The sequence below is a fragment of the Miniopterus natalensis genome, chromosome 3 (genome assembly GCF_054644295.1).
Source record: "Miniopterus natalensis isolate mMinNat1 chromosome 3, mMinNat1.hap1, whole genome shotgun sequence".
Taxonomy (NCBI): domain Eukaryota; kingdom Metazoa; phylum Chordata; class Mammalia; order Chiroptera; family Miniopteridae; genus Miniopterus; species Miniopterus natalensis.
In genome coordinates, this window is record NC_142083.1 from 69008646 (window position 1) to 69022661 (window position 14016).

A 14016-nucleotide genomic window follows, 5' to 3' on the forward strand; every position below is an offset into this window, starting at 1 on the left:
ACTTGCTTAACCTCTGTGGGCTTATTTTATTTAATTCACTCCCATCCCTCACCTGTGACTTACCTGGACGGCTCCCTCACCTTACACACTCTTCCCTCACTCCACACACTCCTGCCTGCTCTCCTGCACAAACAAAGGCAGATGGCTAAAGATTTCTTTGATGTCATTTCAGCTCCCATGAGAGTGCACACATTACCTTGTTATAAATTTTACACACACACACACACACACACACATTTATAAAATCACTGTAGTACAACTGCAGACATAGCAAGCATGTTACCCACAACTCCAAGGGCTTTTGGCCTTACCTGTGTTCTTTAAAATGGTCTTTGATTTAATTAAGAGATGACACCAGCAAGGTAGATGCCAATAATCCTGATATTTAACATTAACTATACTTTTTTATAAATGTGTTTTTATTGATTTTAGAGTCAGAGAAAGGGAAAGGGAGAGAGAGGGAGGGAAACATAGATCGGCTGCCTCCTGCACGCCCCCTACCAGGGATCGAGCCTGCAACCTGGGCATGTGCCCTGACTGGGAATGGAACCAGTGACCTTTTGGTGCATGGGACAATGCTCAGCCAACTGAGCCACACCAGCCAGGGCCACATTAATTGTACCCTTAAATTAGTAAAGCTCTTACCTAAGAATTATCTGCATGGTGCATTTTTCTTTTCACTTTGCAGCGGTGCGGAACCATGCTGTCCTGCCTGTCCTCAGACCTCCGGGTGCATGTATACTAGAGCTCATGTAAGTCCATTTCAATATCAGAAATGCATCTCACATCCCCACATATTGGAGAGTGAATCATGATGTCCTTACTACACTGTGTCCTGAGCCAGCGGCCCTTACCTAACAAATGACACTTACCATTCAACTGCACAAGCCCCAAACGCAGAATTATGTTTAAGAACACCTTACCCCTCGCTCCAAGTCAAATCCATCACAAAGTTCTCTACTATACGTCTCCGAGGCAGCTCTCAAATATACCTTTTTCTCCTTAATTCCACACCATCCTTGCGTGTGACACCATGATTTCTAATGTTTGTTCTGGTGCACTGCCCATCTGTTTTCTATAGGGTAGCCAGTGTTTTCATGATAACGGCAACTCTGATCAGGGTACTTAGCATCCACCCTCCGCTCACGCACAATACTTAACATCCAGGAGTGGTTTTTCTCTGCTCTTAATACCAAGGCCCAAATCCTCCACACATTATTCCTGGCTCTTACATGGTCAGCACTGCCTACACCACAGACCTTACCCCATTCCTCCCTTCCTCTCATGATTCAGCCACACTTCTTTTTTCTCTTCAGACTCGAAGTCCTTCCAGCACTCCATTCTCATTGCTGCCATAGGACCTTTGCACATGCTGTGGCTCTACCTGGAATGTCCCCTCCATTCCAAGCCTTTCTGAATAACCAAAATCTTACCCATCAGGTCCTGGCTAAGTGTCCCTTGCTCAATGAAGCCTTCTCCAAGTCCTCAGGCTGTCGCATTAATTTCTTATACTCTCCTATATTTCTTCTTTCAGATCACTGATCTGAGTTTGTATCAATGATGTGATTCCTAAGTTACGATTTGTTTCTTCCATGAGACTTTAAACTCCATGAGAGCAGAAGGTAATGTGTGCGTGGGGGGGGGGGGGGTTAGTGGGGAGTTACCATTTAAAAATGTGTAGATTTCATATGGAAAGCATGCTCACTGTTAGAAAATTTTATTAAAGGGATCCAGCACCATAAATCTCATTTTGCTGACCACAGATTTTACCTGGATTTGTACAGAAGAGATCTAATCTGTCTTCTATAGGTCAGTCCTTTAAATGTTGGAAACATTTGTATTATACTACAAAAAAAATTTTAACTACACCAAACACATCCAGATCTTTTAGTAGTTCCTTAAATGACATGGTTTCCAAATGCCAATCTTTTTCAGATGTACTCCAGTTTTCCAGCCCTTCCCCTTAAATCATCATTCAGAACAGTTAATAATTCAGACATGCTCTGATCTATTTACACTTTAGTAAAGCTACTCCCTTCATAGTTCCAAGCTATGAAGTGATCTTGTTCCTTAAGATGACTTAAGCTTTGGAGATACTATGTCACAAAACTGGATCTTGTAGAGTCTATAGGTAACTAACACTCTTGCCTTTTCCATATGACTATATATTTGCTCTTACTTTTTCTAAATTTAAGTGTACATCATTTATATGTATTTTTATTTGTTCATCTAAGAACAAGCAGCTACTAGCAACTCTGAGTCATCTATTTACTTGATTGAGCATGCTTTCCAGTTTTTAGTCATAGTTTTTATTATTATTTATAAAGGTTAGTTCAAGGGAGAGAGCACTCCATGCAGTTACACTTAGAGTCCTCTCACCAAGTGGACATGGGTAAATATTCTGTGAATTATTTGTCTGAAAAAAACTAGAGGTAGTTACCTTTAATCCAATTCATCTGTTAGAATTGAAAAATGTTATATTTTCTTAGGCCTTGGGTTCCGAGGAAATCAAGTTACTCACTCAAGTGAATGCACTTATTATTAGAGCTGGAAATGTACTGGAATTTGTTACCCAAATTCCATAATTTTATTTTTTAATTTCTTCCTTTTCTAAAAATATAAACACTAGCATCAATTACATCTGGTAAATGTCAACACAATTTCCTTCATTAAACATAAAATTTGGGAGTCAAAATATGTTTCAGCTTCTCACTCTCTTTGTCCTAGTCTTTGCTTCTGTACAATACTAGTCAAGTGATTTTCGCTGCTAAACTATGGTATATATCACCACCTCTACAATTATCTGCTCTAATGTCATTCATTTAAGTGGGATTAAAAGTGATCACTGAAGTGAGATTGCATTGACCTCTTAATATTGCCTTTCACAGTTTAATCTCATTGCCTTGTTCAGTCTCACTGAATTGTAGCTACAGTTCTTGGATATGGTGTTATCCACACCACATGTATTAAAACAAATAGTTTATTATCTCCAGTACCTTAATTGAGAGTTATTACCTTATTTTGGAGGATATTTGGGGAATGCTTTAGAAAACATTTATTTTACATTAATTCTTTCCAGGAGGAGCTTCCATAAATTATTATACCATGTAAATGGCAGAACAGTAGTATGGAAAGAAAACTGAACTTGAAGTCAGGAAACCTGGATTTCAGTTTGGATTCTTCCACTACATGTAGGTGAGTGACCCTGGAGGGTGACACTGGAAAATTCACTTAACCTACCTGAGCGTCAGTTTTCTCATGTGAAATTGTGTTTACTTCAAACATCATTGAACAAATGAAGGACTATCTGTAAAAGTGATGTGAGAAAAACATGCCACATGAATGTAAGACATTAATGTTATTAAGAAAAAGTGCTATGATGAATATGTAAGATTGCTTCTGAGTTTCTATTTAGAAAATGGTGGTAGCTTAAACTCACATCTCTCCACTTACATATGAAAAAAAAATCATGCCAACATCATGCAAACAAAGCTATTCAGAACTCACACTTAGAGCCTAAGCAGGGATTGGGGACTACTACAGACCTCCAGCTATGTTTAAGGAGGGAAATCAACACCTGAAAGCAGCAGAGCAAGCTCCAGAGCTCACCCGAGAGAGGACAGGTGCAAAAGCAGGGTATGGAAAGAGCGGGGAGGGGGAGAGAAGGGATCAGAGGTCTAATATGACAGAAAACAGATAAAAATCATCCCCCAGGAAAAGAGACTCACCCTAAATGCCACTAGAACAGTTCCGAGACCTAGTGGTTCAGAACACTGGCTGCTAAAGAATCCATAGGAAGAGAGTTGAGATGTCCCAGAGCAAAGACTAGAACCTTGAAAAGGCACCATTCAGGGGGACAGTGGACTAGTTGGAAGGGGCTCCATCTAAGATTGGGGGTGAAAGAAAAGTAGACAGTAAGTCTTGGAAATTAAGGGGTCTATGGAAAACAAAATCACAAAGTCAGGAAAAGACCATAAGATCTCACTAATATGTGGAATCTAATAAACAGACAAGAAAACCACACTCACGGATACAAAGACTGGTGATTACTGGGGGGTGGGGGTGGGGGTGGGGTGGAGGCAAAATGAATGAACGGGAAAAAGCTTTCAGACCTCCAGTTATAAAATAAATAAGTCATGGGGATGTAATGAACAGCATGTTCAATAGTTAGTAATACTGTATTGTATTTTGAAAGTTGCTAAGAGTAAATCTAAAAAGTTCTCATCACAAGAAAAAATAATTTTTAACAAAGTTTGAAGGCAGATGTTAACGAGCCTTATTGGGGCGATCATTTCAATGTATACAAATATGGAATCATTATGCTATACACCTGAAATAATATAATATTGTATGTTAATTACACCTCTATTTTTTTAATCACAAAATCAGAAGACATAAAATACCCTCTCCCCATCAATACCAAGCACTATTGATTTTAAAGACTGCAGAGCAAAATACGAAGAGAGCAGGACCCTGCAAAATAAGAAACCCCGTCAGCCAAGCATACTGCTCTCCCCTGGCTGCATACCCATTATTGATGAGGCAGAAAATAAAGCATGTCAAAATGATCCGAAATTGGTACACAACATCCATACATAGGTTTTACAAATAGAAAAACAGAATCAAAGATGTTAGCTGACAAAAATTTTCCAACAAAAATAAAGCAGGTAAAAACTACTACAGAACACCACTACCTGAGCTAACTGTTCTGAAACCAGCATTTGTCAATGTGAGTAAAAGATGCCAAATCACAAACTCAGAGACGAAGGAACAAAAATGGGCACATACACAAAAAAGATGTGAAATTAGAGTGACTGAATTCACTTTAAAAAAAGAAAAAAATACAAAGTCAGCTTGGAAATAAAGCTAAATTATAAAATAGCTAAGGGGCACTAGATTCAACACAGGGCATTGAAGAGAAGCAATATAGCCAAAAGATGGAAAGTTAAATCAAGAGATAAAAAGAATCTGAGAGGCAACAATAAATAGGAAACAGAAGATCCAACACATAGATAAAGAATTTAAAGAAAAAAAAAGCAGTGAGATAAAACTAATGGAACAAAACTATTATTTAAATCCAAATTTATAATGAAAGAAAACTTTCTAGAAATAAAAGAATAACATTGAAAGACTCTAGCATATGTCTAAAAAAATTTAGTCAATTCTAAGATACATCCTAGTAAGACTATTACACATTAAGGATAAAGAAAAAAATCCCCTGGCCCTCCAGGAAAAATGACTAAGTTACTTAAAAACAAAAGATTCAAATTGGCATCAGACTTTTTAAGAGTAACATATAAAGCAAAACAACTGGTGAGCAAGTTTCAGGACACTCAAAGAGAAATTGTGAACCAACAGTCTTATATTCAGCCAAGCTCTTCTTCAAATAACAAGGCTACAGATAATGTTCACGTGCAGACAACTGGGGAATCCTGTCCTCATGGACGATTCCTGAGAACCTACGAGAGCTCAAGCTCCACCTAACCAAGAGATGGCGGAGGAAGCTCAGCAGCAGGAGCAGTCATGAACGTTAAGTATGTATCTTTAATTGCACATCTAAGGTTAAAACAAGTGGGGGGGGGTAAGGAGGAAGAACAGTGTATTAATGCTATGTGTTCTGACCTCGGAGAAATAATTCAACAAAAAGTTAGAGGAGAAAGAGACAGAGAGAGGAGCTGGATAAGCTCACTGACTGTCATATAATACGTGGGAGGTGCAGATATTACTTTAAGTTGCCAAAACAAACGGGGATATCTAAGTGAACGGAAAGGATAAAGGTGTTACACACATTATTAGCATAAATGTAGCCACGAGCTCAAAAAAATTAAAACCTTCCTAATAAACAGAAGCACTCTAGAAAAAATGGGCCAATAAAACAGAGCACACAGGGAAGGAAATACAATAAACATAATATTTAAATATATGTAATATAAACATAAGATGATCAAGCCGAGACCAAATGTTATCTGTGATATGAATACAAAACGGGCTTACCTCAGCTCTTTAAAAATATTCCAACTGATCCACAAAGCAAAACCCTATTATATGATTAATGGAAAAACATAGTAAAAAAATAAGTAATTCAGAAAAGCTAAAAATAAACGGATAGGCAACTTTACATCATGAGAATACAAACAAGAAGGAGGCAGGGACAGCAATCCCGAGAGCAAACAAGGTAGAATTCAGGCTGAAAAACAGTATATGTGACAGACCTTTAAAACACTAAGAATTTCAATTCACAGTGAATATATAACAGTTGCAAATATATATGAACCAAAAAGAAACATCACTAATAATAGGCACTTTAAATAAAACACTTCTTATTTCTTTCCATTAGTATCAAGCCTGTAACAGATCCCTCTCCCTCCCTGGTTAGTCAGTGGTTCTCAACTTCTATTGGATATTGAAATCACAGTAGGACCTGTATAAACACTGATGTTGTGGCCTCACACCCAGAGATTCAGGTTTAACTGGTTTTGGATATAGCCGGGCCTAAGAATTTTAAGTTCCACAGATGTTTCTAATGTGCTTAGAAGATTGAAAACCACTGAAATAGATGCACAAGGACTAGAAAGTAGTAAAACTGTCTATCTACAACCAGAAAATATTCACAGTGGAAAGCAAGTAGATAAATCCTTAATAAACTTAACAAATGTACAAAAATTTATGAGAAAAGTAAGTTGAACAAATAAAACCACATTTCTTCATCTTAAATAGGATGTACAGCCCCACATATATTTCAATTGTCCCTAAGATGCTATATAAGTTTAATGTAGTCCCAGTAAACATACTAAAAAGTTTTCCTGGAGCTAGACCAGACAATTCTAACATGCATATAAAAGCAAACATGAATAAGGAGGAAAGTCCAAAAAAAGCAACAGGGTTGACTATAAAACATATTATCAAAACATATTATATATAAAACATGTTATCAAATATATATGTAGAACATATCACATATAAAACATATTATCAAATATATATATATATATATAAAACGTATTATCAAAATTCTAAAATTGTGTGGTATTTGTGCATAAATGGACACACTGACCAGGAGAACAGAATAGGAAGTCCAAATGTAGACCCCAAAACATGTAGAAACTGAGTGAGTGATAAAGAAAAACACTGGCTGGGGGAGAAGATGGACTTTACAACAAATGTTCTTGAGACAACTGAAAAATGAGTAATTTTGGACTCCTACCCTACTCCAAACAGACAAGAGATCTAAATGTAAAAACTGACATTTTATTAGTAGAATAAAACATGAGTGAATTTATTTACAACCCGGATGTGGGCAGAGCTTTTCTGAGTATAACTCAACATCCAGCTGCAATTTTAAAAAAGATGAGTAAGTTCTACTACATTAAAGAAAGGGTTTGTATTGCAAAATGATGTCAAAAAATAAATGAAAATTTGGAAGAAAACAATTGCAATATGTTTAACAAATAAAAGGCAAATTATCCTATTATAGAGAGAATTCAAAGTGAGAAAGAAAAACAAGCTAATAGGAAGAAAATGGGCAAAATAAATGAACAGGTCACAGAAAAAGTTAGAACAAATGTTCCTTAAACTATGAAGAGACATTCAACTGCCTACTAAAACTGAAATTAAACACATACCAATGTATCAATAACAAGTAACCCTCCTATACCCAGGTTTCTAAATGCTATTGTCCATTAAATGAAACCAGGGATCCTTATTAAAATGGAGGGTTACAGGTTTGGGACAGAAAAAGGGTGAAGCCAAACCTAAACATTGTATCCTAGAAAGAAAGGGTGAGCTTGAAGTGGCTGCCATTAGTCACATTTGGGACAATTAGAGCATCAAAAAATAATGCAAGTAAAGGGTTATATAACACTGAATTTTTAAAAATTTATCTATGAATTTATAGGGACACTCAAGAGAGAAAGTGCGAGACAAGTGGGAAGCTCTTTTTTTCCGGAGAATGCCAACTAATACAGGAGGAAGGACTGACGGAGTTAGTAAACACCACCATTTACAATTCCCGGTGTAGGCACTGACTCAGACAAGGATCATCGATGCACGCTAAGGTGACTGGATATATTTTAGGGGGTGTATTAGTTTTCTATCACTGTTGCAACAAATTACCAACAACTTAGGGGTTTAAAACAACGCAAATTTGTTAACTTACAGTTTTGTTGGTTAGAAGTCAGATATGGGACGGGACTCCCTGGGCTGTAATGAAGGTATCAGCAGATCTGCATTTCTTTCTGGAAGCTGTAAGGGTAAATCTGTTTCCTTACCTTTCCCACATTCCAGAAGATGTCTGCACTCTGATTTCAGGCTCTCTTTTTCCATCTTCAAAGCAAGCAGTGTCCTCTTTCTCTGACCATCCTTCCTCAGCCGCGTCTCTGTCTGGCTGTTTTTACCTTCACCTTCCACTTTTAAGGACGCTTGTGATTACATTGGGCCCACCTGGATAATGCAGGATAATTTATATTCAGGCCAGCTGGTTAACAAACTTAATTCTATCTGCTACTTTCATTCCCCTTAGCCATCCCTTAACCTAACATATGCATATCTGAGGGGGCATTGGGAGTGGGGGTAGGGTTGGGGGTGGAGGTCTGTCTACCACAGGAGGGAAGGAAATTTGCATGCTCTTGAAGTTCTATACCTCTGTTCACTCATTGATTGTATATAAAGGAACAAAAGGCACCTTATAAGAGAGATCCAGCTTAATTGAGGGCCCAAATGTAGCCTCACCAACAACGAGGCAAAGGGCCATTATGAGAAATGAATGTAAAGCAATAGAAAGAACATTAACTCACCTATGTAGTGTTTTTGTAAAAAATATGTAGTCTTGCCCAGCCTGCATGGCTCAGCAGTTGAGCATCGACCTATGATCCAGGGGATCACGGTTAGATTCCCGGGCGGGGCACATGCCCGGATTTCAGGCTCGATCCCCAGCAGGGGGCATGCAGGAGGCAGCCCATCATTGACTCATCTTTGATGTTTCTCTCTCTCTCTCTCCCTCCCTCTCCTTTCCTCCCTCTGAAATCAATAAAAATATATTAAGCAAAAATATGTAATCTTAATTTAAACACGAGCAAATAAATCAACAAACCCAGGCTGTGAGACATTCTACAAACAAATGGCCTGGATTCTTCAAAAGTTTCAATGGCATGAAAGAGAAAAATAGCAAGTGAACTTCTAGAGATGAGAGACCAAAAAAGATGTGACTGTGAAATGCACTGAGTTATCTTTGAGTGGATCCTGGAATAAAGGTAAAAATCAGCACAAGGACTATTTTTAGAGAATTAGAGAATTCTAAGTATGGTGTGTTTAATATGCAAAATTAATTTATCCATATTAGATACTTAGGTACGATCGTGATATTGTGGTTATGTGAGAGTGCTGTTGTTCCGAAGAGAGTAGTTAGAAATAGAACATCATGATATCTTCAGCTTGATTTCAAATAGTTCAGCAGAAAAAGGAGGGTCAGATGTGCATGGGAGGGTATGTAGAGAAAAAGAAATAGGAAAAAGTGAATTTAAAAAATGTTAACATTTGGTAAAATATTGACATTTGGTGCAAGGTTAACTTCAGTGACTAGTTTCTTGCTTACGCTCACCATGTGGATGGTTGGTTTCACAACGGGGCATCAGCCATCATTTAACCTTTTTTGAACATTTGACCAAATAGGCCAATTATTAAACCTTAAATCTTCTGAAAACCTAATATTTTTCCTTCTATATATTTTTGAATTTTATATCTATTTCCAAATTGCTTAAGTTGGCTTCAATGCTTTACAACTTAGACCTTAATTATTTGCCTACCATGAACTTATCTAGTTAGAAAATGTTTTCTCTTTCCTTCTTTTAAGACTTTGTTGAAGCTCATCTCCCCTATTAACAATCATGAAGGTGGACACAGTAAGTTATCTCCTCTTTCATACTTAATGAAATGTCTTCTTTCCTCAACCCAGGTAAAGAAAGGCCCTGTAGTTTCTCTCATGGCTCCAAATGTACAGGTTTGATGACTTGTCTGTAAACTCTGTACCATAAAAGAAGAGACCCTTTCTTTTTTTTAAAAATCCTCACCTAAGGATGTTTTGATTGCTTTTTAGAGAGAGAGGGAGAGAGATAGAGAGAGAAACATCCATGTGAGAGAGAAAAAACAATCGGTTGCCTCCCACACACGCCCGGGCTGGGGATGTTCCCTGACGGGGAATCGAACCTGAAACCTTTTTTGGTATATGGGACGACCAAAACCCAACTGAGCCACCTGGCCACAGCAAGGCCCTTCCTGGACCTAAATACCTTCAACCGTATTGTGGATATTTCACAGATGTTAGATAAACATAAAGGGAATTTTTCTAAGTCATATTTTCACGCATCCTCTAGAATAAAAGCCTTTCAAACCAACTCTTTATCTTTCTTTGAGAGTGTAACTTTGATTTTTAAACAGCAAAAGTGAGACTAAGCAGAAGGGACAAAACACAGGAGCTTGTACTCTTCCAAAGCCAGTAGAAAGGTTTGAAAAGCTGTTCTCTACCATTCACGGCTGTTTTTCTTACAGTAATTGCCTTGTGGTTCTAGTTTTCTAGCTGCACAGCTCCTTACTGTTCCAGATGATACACAACTGGATTTGGGAGAACTTTTTATTAAAATGCCCTTAAGTCATAAAAGGGTACTTTGAAGTAGAACAGTAGGCAGCTGCTTCAGTAAGTTGAAGATCAAAGATGTTGCTATCCCTGTGGCCAATGGGAACGAAACCTTGATTTTCGTGCAGAAGTGTTTGGGGAAGAAATGATTTCATGCTGATAAAAGCAAGCTGGAAATGGACCTAGAAGGCTGTGGACTTATCTCCTTTACTACATACACGGCTCCGGTATTTCTCCAACAGCCTATCAGACCTTCTTTGAATCAGTCTTTTAAAATGTAAAACCCATTCTTCAATTCACCACCTATTTTCTCTCCTCCACAGCCGGCCCCTTATCTTTGCCCTTGAAAGAGAACCTGCTGAGCTGCCCTCCTGCACGCAAGCCCTCCGGGGCGAGTGTGTGCCAGGTCTTGCTCTCCCGGCCCTTGTTCTGACACAGCCTACCCCACATTAGACTATTTTTCCTCATTATTTTCCCATTCGTGCTTTGTGAAAGCCAGCAACAGGGCTTCGGAATAAAAATGCTCACAGCAGCCACCGCAAGAAGCTGAGTGGCATCAACTTTTGAGACAGACTGTTGACTAGCCATTTGCTTTGTACTCCGGAGGTTACTGGCTAGTGAGTGAAACTGAACCAGTTTGACATCTCATGATCATACAGTTCCTGGGCTTTCCTGAATTCTGAAGCAAAATGGTCAGTTGATCTCAGTGAGTATATAGTATTAAGGCAGGCAGAAGGGTGGGAAGGCGAGACTGGCCATAACCTGGCCTGGTACCAATGGATCAGCATCTGTCCCAGTAAACCTTCCAGGAGGACCCGAGAAAGAAAATCTGCACAGAGCAAAGCCTCCGTCTTGAGGCTTCTAGTAAAGGCCCAGTTTGTGCTTAATAATGTACCCATAACACTATTTGATATTCAACTCACATTCAAGTACGGTTACCAAACCATGAGAGAGAGAGTTTAGATCTGAGGATAACCCACTTTGTATTCTCTTTCAGAACTAATGGCGAGTGTAGCCTAAGGAGCCATTTCTTTTGAATTTTTAAGAATTCCCACAACTACCCGAAGATCATATGGAGATGCCTGAATCGCTCAACAGAGCCCAAAGCCAGTATCATGTACTCCATGCCCAACAGATGAGTGGATATATATGTATATATCAGAAAAGTCAGTGAGCCTGGCACTGAACACAGGTCTGCCCTCAAACCTCCCTGTAAAACTTTGCATGAGAGGGCAGTCTGAGAGTTTATGATTATTTCCTAGAAGAGGAATGAATTCTACATGTAAGCACTCTCATGAAACAGATTTCAACATATAACATGAATCTCTATAGTAAGTAGACTTTTCCCTTTTTACGTAATTTTCCCCAAATGCTTTAAATTAAAAAAAAATTAAAATTAAATGGCATAGAGACAATGAAGCCATAAAGATACATCTGGTCAAATGAATATTTCCAACCACACATTAACTATACATAAGGGTACATTTTTATATGCTCATATATACAATGTTTCATATTTAAAAGCTCATTTTCTCCTGGCATTGTCTCCTGCCTCTACCCCGAGTAAACAAATGTGTTTGAGGACAAAGAATTCTAGTTAGACTATACTCCTTCACGAAACAGGCTGAAAATGGTGCCATCCTACTGAAGACTTTGTGGTTCTTAGCTCATTGTGAAGTGAATGGTCTGGACCAAACTGGCAATCTTCTGGCGACCACCCCTGTCTAATATAACAGCAGCTGGAAGATAGGGCTCTGCACTAAAGAACAAGGAGAGTGCTTTTAATATCTAATTTAAATAAAGGTTGATGTGAGCCTTTTGAAAAAATTGGAACATTTAAATTTAGAATGCACTTTTTGGGAAAAGGCAATGAAAACACCTTGTGTTCACAAAATGATGCTTTCTTCTTTCGTTTTTGTGTAAGACTGATAATGATAGTGACACATCTTGCTTCCAAGAAGTTAGCCACAGGAAGGAACAAGATAATCAGGAATGGTGTCGGGATCACTCCTTCTCCTTTTTAATATATAGACTACTTTTTGAAGCAGTTTTAGGTTCACAGCAAAAGTGAGTGGAGCCCGGCCAGGCGTGGCTCAGCGATTGAGCATTGACCTGGGATCCAGGAGATCGCGGTTCGATTCCCGGTGGGGGCACATGCCCGGGTTGCCGGCTCGATCCCCAGTCGGGGGCGTGCACGAGGCAGCCGATCAACGACGATTCTCTCATCATTGGTGTTTCTGTCTGTCTGTCTCTCTCCCTCTCCTTTCCTCTCTGAAGTCAATAAAGATATATTTTTTTTAAAAGTGAGTGGAAAGTACATCACTTACCCAGTCCCCCCCATGCACAGCCACCCCTGCTACAAACATTCATCAGAATGAAAAATCTGTTAGCCGACTAACCTACATTAACACGAGATTGTGATCCAAAGTCCATTGTTTACATGAGAGTTCACTCTTGATCATTCTATGGGTTTTGACAAGGGTATAATACCATGCGTCCACTATTACAGCATCACACAGAGTAGTTTCACTGCTCTAAAAATTCCCTGTGCTCTGCCTCTTCATCCCTCCCTCTGATCTTTTTATTGTTTCCATAGTTTTGCCTCTTCCAGGGTGTCATATAGTTGGAAGCGTACAGTTGGAAGCTTTTTCGTATTGACTTCTTTTGCTTAGCAATATACATTTAAGTCTTTTCATGACTGGATAGATCAGTTCTTATGAGAGCTGAATAATATCCCATGGTGTACCAACAGTTCGCTTAACTACTGACCTATTGAAGGGCATCTCGGTTGCTTCCGAGTTTGGATAATTTTGAATAAAGTGGCTGTAAATATTTGAGTACAGGTTTCTGTGCGGATGTAAGTATTCAACTCATTTGTGTAAATATCAAGGAACATGATTGCTGGATTGTATGGTCTGTTTAGTTATGTAAGAAACTGTCAAACTTTCTTCCAGAGCAGCTGTACTATTTTTCATTCCTACAAATATGAATGAGCATCTGTTGTTCCACATCTTCTTCAGCATCCGGTGTTGTCAGTGTTTTGGATTTTAACCATTTTAATAAATTTCTACTGGCATCTCATTGTTTTAATTTCCAAGTCCCTAATAATAAGATGTTGGGCATCTTTTCATATACTTATTGCCATTTGTGTATCATTGATAAGGTGTCTGTTCAGACCTTTTACCCATTTTTAAATGGGGTTGTTCCTTTTCTTCCTGTTTAGCTTTAAGAGATCTTTGTATATTTGGGGTAGCAGTTCTTTATCAGGTGTCTTTTGAAAATATTTTTCACCTAGTCATCGGCTTATCTTTTCATTCTCTTAACTATAGCTCCTTTTTAAAGTTTTATTTTTCTTCATCATTTGACCAGGGGCACTAAAAAGAATGTTT